Here is a 12,613-nt window from a genome sequence, read left to right as displayed (position 1 = left end):
TAATAAATGTGCAAACAACTGCAAGTTTTTTATGTGTAGAGAAAAACACCACAAAGAAATTAATACAGAATAGTTTGTTGCATTTTTGGACTTGCATTTGCCCATGGGTAAGTGCAAAGGGGGATGTGTGACAGAGAAGGGGAACGTGTGACAGAGAAGGGGAACGTGCTCCAGCATGTCCCTGAGTTGCCAAAAGTGTATCATCAACGGTATTTGCAAACCTGAGTGTTTTTTCTAAGGAAGCAACATTCAACTAATTCATCAGCTGATTTGTGAGTTGATTACCCACAAATATAGTCAGGGGTAACACATACTTATCCTACTAAAAGTTGAATCCTTTAGCTGGCACTGTCCCAAAAACACCCACTCAGACAGCAGTTTGCAGACACAATGTTTACTATTCTTTTTCACTTCTCCATCTGTGTTATTTCCAGCCCAGACTGGAAAATCAGCATCTCTTCTTCTATCTAATTTGTCCTTATGCCTTGACCCTTCACATCAAATTCTTTCTTTTTCAAAAATTCGTATTAATAGTTATTCCAAAGCTCCTGCTGTACTCAGGAACTCCCAGTCTCCATTCATTACCTTTTGTCACAAACAAGAGGAAGAACAATAGTTTCATTTAAGTACACTGGTCTGCTAAAAGATCATCTTTTTTCAGAGTGAGCTCCTAGAATATTTTGGTCTAATATAAGGGCAGAGAGCAACACAGGATTGAAGGGAAGAAATTTCCCATTACAGCCATTTTTTCCACCATACAATCAGAGCTCTGTCATGTGAAATCAGAATTCCGAAACTTATTCTTGTTCCAATTTGTAATTAGAGCAATTTGTGCAATTAATATTCTAAAAGCCACTTGCTTCTGGGAAAAGAAAAACAGTTTAAACAGTCCATGTTTTTTGTCTCATGACATATTGATAAAGATCAGATTTAGGATGTTTAGTTCTTTTAAAACGGTTCTCTGACATCCCAGGTGACTTCTCTTTGATCCCTTTTCTTCTCAGTGAGCAAAAATCCAAGTGTCACTGACTGGAATATTCTTTTGGATTTTAAGATAAACTGAGGATTCATCTGCTTTCAGGTTTCAGCTACTCTGCTGATGCAGATTCACTTGACAATCTGTGGAAAGGAAGAAGCAGGCAATGATGGGAAACAGTTCAGATCATGAAATAAGAGCCTGGGAAAACCCTGGAGAGGTGCCAGCATCTTTCTGGTGGTTGTGGAGGGAAAACACACAACCACCTTAGACTTCAATGACTGAAGTTTGATAAAGCAAATGCCATCATACAAATTCCTTTTTCAGCATCTCTGTGTTAATTTTGCCTTTAGGTTCTGCTAAACCTAAAATCAACAGTGCAGTTTGGACAATCCAGAATTAGATTTAGTTCATGACTAAAGCCTACAAGCAGCACTGGTCAGAATCAATAGGCACAAAATGGTGGTGGATATGCTTAGAATGGAAATTGGAAAAGAGATATCATGGCAGAGGACTCTCATGATATTCTGGAATAACATTCATACAGGAGTTTGGAGAGAGGAGACATTAATGGTTCTCAGGATGAAGCTTGTTCCTTTTATGTAGTGGATTATTATTCAGTGATTTGCTTTAGTAGCAGGAAAAATGACTTGGTTACATTGTTCCCTAAATTCATGTATTAACATACACATATATAGAATTTATGTGCTGTATGTATATGGCTATTTATTAATCTTTTAGAAGTCCTGGGCGCAGGAGTCAAGTTTTTACCAGTCCATGGAAAACAAAGGGCACAGGCATCTGTGTACCTTTGTAGGCTGACACAATGTACAGCATGGCTTTCACTATTCCCGTTTTGCCTTTGACATCCAAACATCCAGGAGTAACTCCAATACAGAACAGATGCCAGAGCAAGCTCAGCAGTGCCAGATCTGAGTCCTGGTGACAGCAGTCATGGTAAAGATCTCAATGAGCTGGGCAGTCTGCAGTCTGAGGTCATAGCATGGAAGGATGGAATTGTTTAGGTTGGAAACAATCAACTGAGATTATCAAGTCCAATCCTTCATCCAGCACTGCCAAGTTCACACAACCACTAAACCATGTCTGCAAAGGCCACACTCCCTCATCTTTTAAATATCCCCAGGGATGGTGACATAGTCCCTCCCCTGGGCAGCCTGTTCCAGTGCTTGACAACCTTTCTGGGAAGAAGTTTTTTCATAATATCCAATCTAAATCTCCCCAGTGCAGCATGAAGCTATTTCCTTTTGTCCTGTCACTTTTTACTTGAGAGGACCAAGCAGCCCCCACCTGGCTGCAGACTCCTGTTAGGGAGATGTAGAGAGTGGGAAGGTCCCCCCTGAGCCACCCCCTTTCCAGGCTGAACACCCCAAGCTCCCTCTGCTGCTCCTCGTCAGACTGGGCTTGTTAATGGGTTATCACAGTCCCCCGTTCCCTCTGTTTGTTTTTCCCAGAGAGGATAGTCTTCAAATTGCCAGAAGGGCATCCTTAAAGGGACAGGTAGAGGCACAGACCTGCACTAATGACTACAACTACTACAACTCTCTCCTGCTTGAAAAAAAAAAAAAAAAAAGCTGAAATCAAGAACTGAAATCTTCTCTCAGCTTTGGCTGTCACCTCACAACATTGAGTTACTACCCCAGCCCAGCAGTGCTGGAACTGTGCTGTTTGACAGCCACTGAGCAACCCCTGTGCTCCAGCAGCAGTGATAGGTGCCATACACAAGCCAGACACTTAAATTGTCTCCACTTGTGCAAGCTGTGGCCTGGAGTATCTGTTTCTGTGAGGCTGCCAATCCAGCACCTGCCACAAGTGTCTAGTTCAGAGCAAGGGAACAAAGGGAAGTCCCAGTGACACATCTTCCAGCTGCAGTCCCAAGGAAGTGTCACAGGAGGAAAATAGAATGCCTCTTCTGCAATGAATGAGTGGGTGTTATTACAAGACACGTAAAATATGCACAGGGTTGAATTTCACCCCTACCAAAGACAGGAAAGTGACACAAAATATGTCTAATTTTACTGCACTCTGGAGTTTTGCTCCACAAGGTCCTTGAAGAAAGTCGTAGTGGGATGAGTGTCATGGCAGTATCTGGTAACAGCATTGTAACCTCCATTAGAGAATGAGATGCATGTGATGTAGTTATCACATTCTCCTAGGCTGCATTTGCAGGGAGGGAGGGAGAAAAAAACAGAGCCATTATGTCATTTTTACATCATTACTTCTTTTCTTAGAAAACGAGAAGATCTTTATTCCTTCTACTTACTTTTTTTTTGTCGGTACAACAGCACTGCCCCATACAGTCCTCAGTCTCCTGTCTCTCTGCTGTGTCACCTTTCATGTACATTTGGGGTTTTTTCAACAGCCTAATCTCCCTTTGCCCATACCATTTTTCTCCTTGTCCTCCTCACCTCCACATACACTATTCATTTTTGTTTAAATTCTGTATCCATTTTTATTTCTTTCTGTAAAACCATTTACAAAAGAGTTGATATCTAATCCAGAGGTCTGTTCTGTGTATCTTATCTTATTGGTAGGAAATGCTGATAATTTTTGTAATAAGCTTCAGGATGATACGTGTCTTTGAAGCACCTGCTGCCTTAGAAACCCTCTCAAGTCATTCCCCAAAAAGGTTATAACAGTCACAAATGTGTTGTAGCTGCCTGTATTTTTGACTAATTTTATAAGTCACCTGGTTTTCATAAAGTAACCTCTACCCCCAATTACAGACAGTCTGCACATGAGAACAAAGTTTCATCCAAGCAGCAGTGGGGCAATGCCAGAGCAGGAGAATAGAAAGTCCATGGCCTGGGAAGGCAAAGGAGCTCCAGGCACAGATGCAAACCAGAGAAAAAGACAGGAGGTCAGAGGGAGGAAAAGGCTGATAAGGAGTTATAGCCCACACAGCAAACACAGACCAGGGAAACAAAGGTCTTCTCCAGGAAATGAGCACATGTGTTGGAGAGGAAACTTACCTCACACAAAGGCTTTGTATCAGACAGATCTGAGCTGAGCCTTGGAGACAAAAGCCTGAGGTCTAAAGAGGGGAACTCCACTCAGAAAGCACTGAAAGGATGGCAGCCTGGAAAGAGGGAGCAAACAGCTGGAGTCTGGAAGCAGGCAAGGCACCTAGGGAAATGGATTAATTTTTGTGTTTGAGGAAGCCATCTGGAAGAGGTTGGATTTTCATTTAAGTTCTTCATATTTCTGTTTAAAAAATTAGAGAGAATTTCTGTTAAAAAATAAAGTAAAAAGACATGAGAAAGGGGAGGAAATTGCACAATTAGTATAACACAAGAAAAACCTGAGCCAATTCACCAAGCCAAAACAGGCCTGGAGTGACTGGTCTGATCTTTCACAGCTTGTAGCTTTAGGGCATGAAAGTAAATATTAGACAAGGGAGAGAAGGAATCATAGTAAGGAGGGTCTTGGGGGAAATTGGGTCTTGGGGTAGAAATGATTGAAGAAGAATAGTCAAAAAGGGACTGCTTACTAGAGGAGCCAGAAGAGAGAAGGAGCTCGGGTTGGCTGAAGGGTTGTTCAGAATTGACTCATCAGCTTTTTTTATCCTGGGAGGAGAGACAGGGCTCAGAGTCTGCTTAGTGGGGTTTTAGTGCTGGAGATAGAAATCCTGAAATTGCAGAAGGAGACTTCAAATCGTTTTACTTTGTTTATTGCTTAACTTTGGGAGAAGTGCTCCTGATCATTACATGCTGGTTTTTTATCTTCTCCACCTTTAGCAAGTTGTTGTCATTTTAAACACAGTGATTCATTAGCATGATGGGAAATGAAATTTTCTCAGGTGACTGGGCTGGGGCTCAAACTAATCTTCACAACAGTCCTTCACAGATAATCAAAGCCAGTCCTTATGGCTGCCATCCAGGGCCCTCCAGAAATATTATAGAAAAGCTGAGAGCACTTTTATGGTTTTCTTGGCTGCTGGAGAAAGGCTGCAGCTGCATTAAGCACTGTGAAACACCTGTCCCCAAAAAACCTGCTCTCAAAAGTCTAAAATGTGGGAAATGACACGGGCCACAATTCTGCCCAGGATCAAATTTTATTCCAAGAAGTACAAGAAAACAGTGCTAGTCCAGCCCAGGTAGAGAATCAGAAGGACTTAATGGAAGAAGAGGAATCCAGCAACAGGCAGAACTTAAAAAAACAGAGTTTAGCCCAGTAGGATCTGAAGGCTGCAGGTTACTTCTTCAAAATATAACCCAAAACTTCTGAGTATAGTTTTTGCAAAGCAGTCACCCTATAATAGTTTATTGTTTTTCTGAGAAAGCTTATTTGTGTCCTTGTGTTTTTTCTACAACAGATATTTATAGGTACCATAGTCATAAAGTTGCTAAAAGCACTTCCTGTAAATTGCATAAAAGCCTGTCTCCCTTCCAGTATCACAAGGACCTGTTCACAAGCTTCCCAATAGTTTTGAGACCTTTTTTTACAGACTAGAAGAGCTCTCTGACTGTTACCATACACTATCCATGTCCTCAAGGAAAGCACTTGCCTATAGGAGACAGTCACTGGCAGAGAGTAGCTGGAGTAGGAACTGCAAATGGTTCACATTGTCAGGGGCGTTTTTTTTGTCAGGATTTTCAGAACTTTGGAAGGTTTTCTTGAGCTGCTTTTTCTTCTGAAGTTATTTATTCAGATTCACCAGTATACTCTATGTTGTTCATTTTCCCTGGACAAAAGTGCCTGTGATTGTGGCCTCTCTTTAATATCCATGAAAATGTTGTGTGCTTCCACCTCACCCAGTATTGTCACAGTGAAGTAGCTGTGCACCTTCTGTTTATATCTGGGCTATGTTCACCTTTATGGATGAGAAGACCCTGGCATATTCCCAGCAAAATTAGACAGTTTGGAATACAGAACATTCTGAAATAAAGCTAAAGTGCCTGGGTTAATTTTACATCCAACTGAGCATAAAATGGTTGATTGCAGTGTTCAAGAGGAAAACATGAGATTAAAGAATTGATCTAATCTGCATTGTAGTTTGTTAGAAAACATCATGTATTTTAGTAGGCCTAAACACGCACATTGCCTGGAGTTCAAAGGAAAATGAGATCCAAGCAAAAGGTTTCAAAATGTGGAGAGCACAGTTGCATGGTAAACAATCCCATGAGCTCATGCTGTGCCCTTTCTTTGCCTGCCTTTGATGTTGGAGCTCCCATTTTAATTGTACAGACTTAGTCCTGCTGCTTGTGAATTTGGTGGGAAGACCTCTCATCAACTTTTATTGGGCAAAAAAAAAAGGCTTTAGATTCTTACACAGCTTTTTGGGACAATGAGGAAGTTTTGTACTTTTACTGTGTGATGGAATCCCAAACTGCCCCATGTAGGAGGAAACAGAACCAGGGCTGTGTTGCACTGGCTTTCTGCTCCCAGGGACAGGAGGAGCTGCACCCCTACTCTCCACCTATTGTCCTTTCTCCTCTCTTCACCAGTATGCCAAAAGGAGACAAGAAATGGAGCAAAAAGAATCAGTTGGGGTACAAGGGGAAGGAGCAAAGGAAGGAAGGGGGTGGAGGGCTGTACTGGGTTGAAATAGCACCATAAAATCTTAGAGAGGTTTAGGCTGTAAAGAAGCTTTGAAGTCCGTGGCCCCTGCAGTGAGCAGGGACATCCTGAACTACATCAGGGTGCTGAAAGCCCCATTCAACCTGACCTTGAACATGTCATGGTGGTGGCAGAGGAGGTGGCTCTGATGCCTCCCACACAGTGCTGGTGTTGCAGCTCAGTATTCTTGAGGGGAACTGGGATACCACTTCCCAAAATTCAATGTCACCCATTGTGGATATAATGCTACCTCCTTCTCAAAGATGTGTTAATAGTTCTTATGCAGAGAGCCATGAACACAAGATGTGTGATACACTGCCTACATTTCCTAATTACTAAAGAAGGATTTTGACACCAAGCTGCCCCCCAGGAAAGGAAGGAAAAATAACACAGAAAAAACTGGAAATAACTTCACTTGTCCCATTTGCATCTTCCTCAGCTCCCTTATATTCAGAACAACTGAAAAGAACAACTTCCCTTGAATTTGACTCTGTCTGTGACTCAGACTGTGTCTATGGTCACTTCCAAAGGTGGTCTCCACTAAATGAGTAATCCCTGACATGGCAATTAGTAAGTGAGGAGAAAAAATGTCTGAAACTACTCTCAAGAGCAGACTGACTGAGATTGGCACTAATTGCACAGATTGTTTTAGATTAAAGTTTACAGTGCTATAGAAAGGATTTAGAAAGTGCCAGTGGAGGCCAACATGTCCCAGCCCTGCCCCAGCTGCTGCCGTTGTTTTTCCACAGGAGACAGAAAGCGATGGACCCAAGCAAGGAGCCCAGGGAAGGCTAAAATGTCTTGAGCAGGAGCTGCAGGCACCAGGGAACGGAGAAGCCCTCAGAGGGAGGGGAGCAGAGGGGCTGTGTGCATTACACAGCTCATTATGACTTCCACAACGTCTGGCAGTATCACACATTTCTAATTAAATTTGGAATTGAGGTGATTTCCCAACACATTGTTTTGCTCTTGAAACCTCTCCCTCAATTCCCCTTTTGCTAATTTATTAACAAATTAGGGTGTTTGTTGTAGCAGATGAAGCAACTTGCATTCACAACTGCACAACACTGGTTTAAAAATAGTAACAAGAAATGTAAGAGCTCAACTACAGGGTGTCTACTTGGAGAGTAAACATGTCTTCGGTGTTAGCTCAGCTTTTAAAACAAACTCAGTAATTGCTTCCAGAGATAAAATATTTGCAAGCTGTTGTTACAGCACACATTCATTAAAGAGCAGGAAACACAGTTGTCTCTTTGGAGCAGGCAGACAGGAACAGAGAAAGCTGTGCTCCATAATTAATGTTCAAGAGCTGTCAGGTACCTGTACCTCTGACAACTCAACATTAAAACCTTATCAATGGAGCACTTATCCATGCTGCTGTTTCCCAAACCAGCAAAAGAGGTTGTAAATTTGTTAATTAATTTCTGGGAAACACCATGGGTCTGTCTTCAAAAGCAAACAGCCCAGGGAGATGTAAAATGTCTTGAGCAGAGGATATAAACCTGCAAGTGATGTCGGGGTTTGAATATTGAGTATTCTTCAAAAGCAGTGGAAGGGGAGGGACTGTGCCAGCTAGCTCATGTCCTTACACAGAGACATGTTTTTTCTTGAAAGTGGCTGTTTCATATCAGAGCCTCTGATCCTGCAGCTGCTAAAATTGACAGCCAGCTTTTTACACCAAGACAGGCTGGACTGGGGACTGTCAGGAGATAACAGAGGCAGCACTTTGCTTTCCAGAGATTTCTTTAGGGTTCTGCAGTAGAACATATCACTGGTCTGATCACAGCAGCGCTTCCAATCATGGTTTTAGTTCAACTTCTCCTGTCCTTGACATAATTTGGAACAATTTTGTGCTAAAAATAACCAGGCAGGAAAAAATAACCAAAATAAAGAACTCAAGCAAAACATGAATCTACATTGTTTCCCTCTCAAGGGATAATAATATGGTGATATGGCAGCAGGCCACAGCAATAATTGTCCTGTATCTCCACGGCACACATGCTGCATCAGAATGGCACATTTCTGTTCACAACCTAAAATTAACTCTTGGGGGCTCCACACCACAGCAGACTCAGTTACAGTTCTGATGCTGAAAAAATGAAGAGCCTCACTAGCACTGAGGACACTGAAGCACTCAGCCTGCTTTGGAGCTTCCAGCATTTTCAGTGGGAACGTGGTGCCTGTGAATCCCAGGGTCACTCACACATTTTACAGTAAACACTGGTCTGGATAAAACCTCTCTGGACTTAATTTTTGGCCAAGGGCTACTTAGAATTTAGAAACTGGGCAGCCCTCAGCAGGCGTGATTCACTCCAGTTGTGTAATGTACACAGCAGTGTTGTGATCCCACACACAGAGCCAGGGGCAATGCCTACTTCTTGTAGGAACCCCACTGCCCACACCTCTTGCCCAGGAGGAAGAGTTCCTGTTACAACTGCAGTTTTTCCTGAAATGCTTTGAATCCCCACTGTACTGTACTCTAATGAACAGGATTGTCTCAGCAAAGGCTCCACCTCTGCCTTTGTTAAGGGAAGGCCCCTATGGGCCCATAAATGGCATGCAGCCCTTTTCCTGACTGGGAGGGTGTTCATTTGGGGCTGGAGCCCCTTAGGCAATTGCTGGATTTTTTATGAGACTCTGTAAAGCCAAAATTTGGCAAAAAGCAAAGAGAGCCCTTCAGGAAGCTCCTACCTTTGCAAGCATTCTGCTGGTGCTCACCATACCAACACTGGTCTGGAAATTTCCCCATTCAGCCCACAGGGAATTTGGGCTTTGTGAATTCTGTTCCTGAACTGTCTGTCAGTACCATCTGGTTTGCAGGTCTGTCTTAGGAACCTGCTGTGGAAAGGAAGCAAAGATCTTCAGATTTCCAGACTACTGCCCCTATTTCTGCCATCTTCTGCCCTCTTGTGCACAGGTTCAAAGAAAAAGGATTGTAGGAAGATGTTCTTTGACCAGGAGCAGCACCATATGGTTACCCTGGTTCGCTTGCATTCTTTATTATCCAGAAGGAGCCTCTGTACAGAGGAAAGAAATTTTATAATGATTGTCTGCAAGGACTTCCAACAATCAGAACTCATGATCCGCAGGGATTATTTGGTTGATTGTGAAAGGTGTTTCATTTGTCTTGCTGCAGAGGAAGCTCAGTGAGTCACTGTTTGAGGTATAGCAATGATTTTTGCCAGATCAACTTCCCACAAAGGAGAGCATTTCGTGTAAACAAATCACTTACTGTGGAGCAGGACTGGTTTGCAGTGCAAGAGAGGACAGAATTTACTGCTGCAAATGCAAGCTGGAACAGTTCAGTCACTTGGGGCTTCAAAACATCAGTGCAAATGTAATTTCTCTAACTTGATTATTCTATCTCCCTTCACAGTGTACAAGAAGAACCATTCCTTTCCTCTTTTGAGGAGTCTTTTTGTGTTTAAGGCTTGTTAAAACCTTTTCCAGCTGCTCTCTTTTCTAGAAATGTCTGGAAGTTTCTAGAAATGGATTGGTTGGCTATATCTTTTCTGAAGTGTTTTTCCCAAACCAAGGACATGTATTCCATCTGCAGCCTTGTCAATGATATCTAGACTGGCAAAGATATTTCAACATCTTACTGGTGGAACCCACTGTCTACAAACCTGCCTTGACTTTTCTTAATGTTTCCTGCATCTTACAAACACTGTTTTGTTATTTTTTTAGAAAATGCAGTCAGGTTGATTAGTGACAATTCCGATGCAAAACCTCCCTTCCTTCTTTTCTGAAAACAGCCCCCTGATTGTTCTTCTGCAGTGCCCTGGAACCTCATCTGTGTCACTGCCTTCTTAGGGAGGAGCACTAACATCTCATCCTGCTTACAACAGCTACTTAACCATTTTAAACAAACTTCCTTTTTTTAAGTGACTACTGAAGGAAAAAAGGCCTTAAACCTGTCACCCGTTATTATTTCTCCTTTCCCATCACATGTTGGAGTAACTTATCTTTCATATCTTTGGAGAATGTCCTCATGTTATTTATTTTTCATTCCATTTCCTTGTTGTGTCTTATTCTGATCTTCATTTTTATCCCTATGGTTATAAAAGTCGTAGGAATTCATCACACTCAAACTCATTTGATTCAAGACTTCTGTCACACAGGGCAGCAGCTTAGCTTTTCTCTGACAGATAACAGTAAGCAAATACATTTTAACTAAAATAGATTTTTTGCAATGATACCTCTTCATTTTTATAAATAGACATGAAATAGAGGAACCATTTGACCACTGAAAGCACATTTTATTCTGTTTGAATACCTGAAACCTAAACTATGATTAAACAGCTGCTCTAGCAAAGGTTGGATAAACCCAAACTCAAATATTTTCTGAGTATTTTCTGAATGTTTCCCACACTAGCCAGGAAACAGTATTTTGACAGTTCTGAAGTGTTTCCATAGTACTGTTTTTCTCTGATATTTCTTATTTCTACTGTTCTTATTTAAACAGAACTGAGAGTTTTGACAGTAGTTTTTTCCAACATTTCTCTAAGCAGGATTCAAAGCACAGACTGAGCCTGTTCCAAATGGAATGAAAATGTAAAAGTCCAGATGCTTGACTGCCTTTGTGAGCTGAGGGCAAGGCTTCAGCCACCTGGTATTTACCAGTTTTATTGCTGCACACTTCCCATCTTTAAAATCCTCTGATAAAATTAACTGATCTCTCACAGCTCAGCAATGCAGGCAAAGTTCTTTCTTCCTCCCTGGCAGAAAGAGACAAAATGATACAGTGAGTTGAAGAAGCACAGAGGGAGTGCCCATCAGTGCCCCCCATTCAGAACATGATTTAATTAATCTTTGCATGATGGTAAAAATGGCTGCATCTTCCCTTTTAGTCAATGAGTCATCCATCTCTTTCACATCTATATTGCACATCTTGTCCTCTTGCTTTTTACAAAGAAATTCTACTTCTTTTTATTTTTCCATCTGCTTGGTCTCTTCTTTCCCTGTTAAAAGCTGTGCTGCAGGGAAAAGGATCCTATGTCTTGCTCTGGGATAATCTGTGCATTTGTTGGCAGACAATCAGGTAAAAAGCAAAACAGAGAGATTTGGCACAAGACAAAATCTGAGTGTTTGGTTGTTTGGAAATTTTTTTATAGTTTCTAGGGGATTTTTTTCCACATCTCTTCTTGGGAATGTTTCACTTAGGCTGCTCTTCAGTCCAGGGAGAGAATAGGAGCCCATTATATAAAAGCTTGAGGTTTGATGTTACAGCTATTCACAGGAAAGTGGGACTTTCCTTTTATTGTTCACAACAAACATTTTCCTTCATGAGAAACATAATAGAAAGGCAGGTCTGAAGTTAGGGAGAAAAAGTGTTTTGCCCAACTTTATTCAGATAAGAATTTCTTGTGAAGTTTTATAAGAAATATATTGTTTGAGCTAAAGAACGCCAGCTGATACTTCCTTTCCTTTTTGGATGCATCATTACTAATAAATATGGGAAAAGATAAAGTGTACATATTCTAATGTTTCACAAGAAAAACCCCAAACAAACAAAAAACCCTAAAAAAAAATAAAATTAAATTTAAAAGAGAGTTAAAAAATAACTAATAACTTGTGATCTGGGTCTCTGCATATGGTCTGTCTCTGCCTGGGAGTGAGCTGCTCTGTTCCTGGGTCTGTAGCACCTCTGCGTGGGCTGAGCCAAGAAAAGTGATTCCTCATCTCTGCTTGCAGGATTCACTGCTAACCCGGGGCCATTTCCCACCTGCTTGGCAGCTCAGCATGAAACCTCTTAGAGGTCCATGTTAACCCTTTAACTGCCAGTTTTTCTTCACCTGGCAGAAATGAATCCTCCCTGTGCTTTTCAGAATCAAACATGACCCAGAACATAAAAAATTTAGCGTTTTCCAAGCCTGGAGTTCTGTTCATCACAGGTGAGTTTGATCCATTCCCACCACACAGTCCCTTCTCCAATTCACCCCAGAGAGGAAGCAGTGTTTCCTCATGCTGACACTGAGAACCTCCTGAGCCAGGGCAATGATGCAGAAGGAGCAGGAGAACTTTGGGCTCCCCATGCCCAAACCCCATCCCGCAGCTTCT

Source organism: Prinia subflava, chromosome 2 (assembly GCF_021018805.1).
Source record: "Prinia subflava isolate CZ2003 ecotype Zambia chromosome 2, Cam_Psub_1.2, whole genome shotgun sequence".
NCBI classification, from domain to species: domain Eukaryota; kingdom Metazoa; phylum Chordata; class Aves; order Passeriformes; family Cisticolidae; genus Prinia; species Prinia subflava.
Note: the sequence above shows the minus strand (reverse complement) of the source record.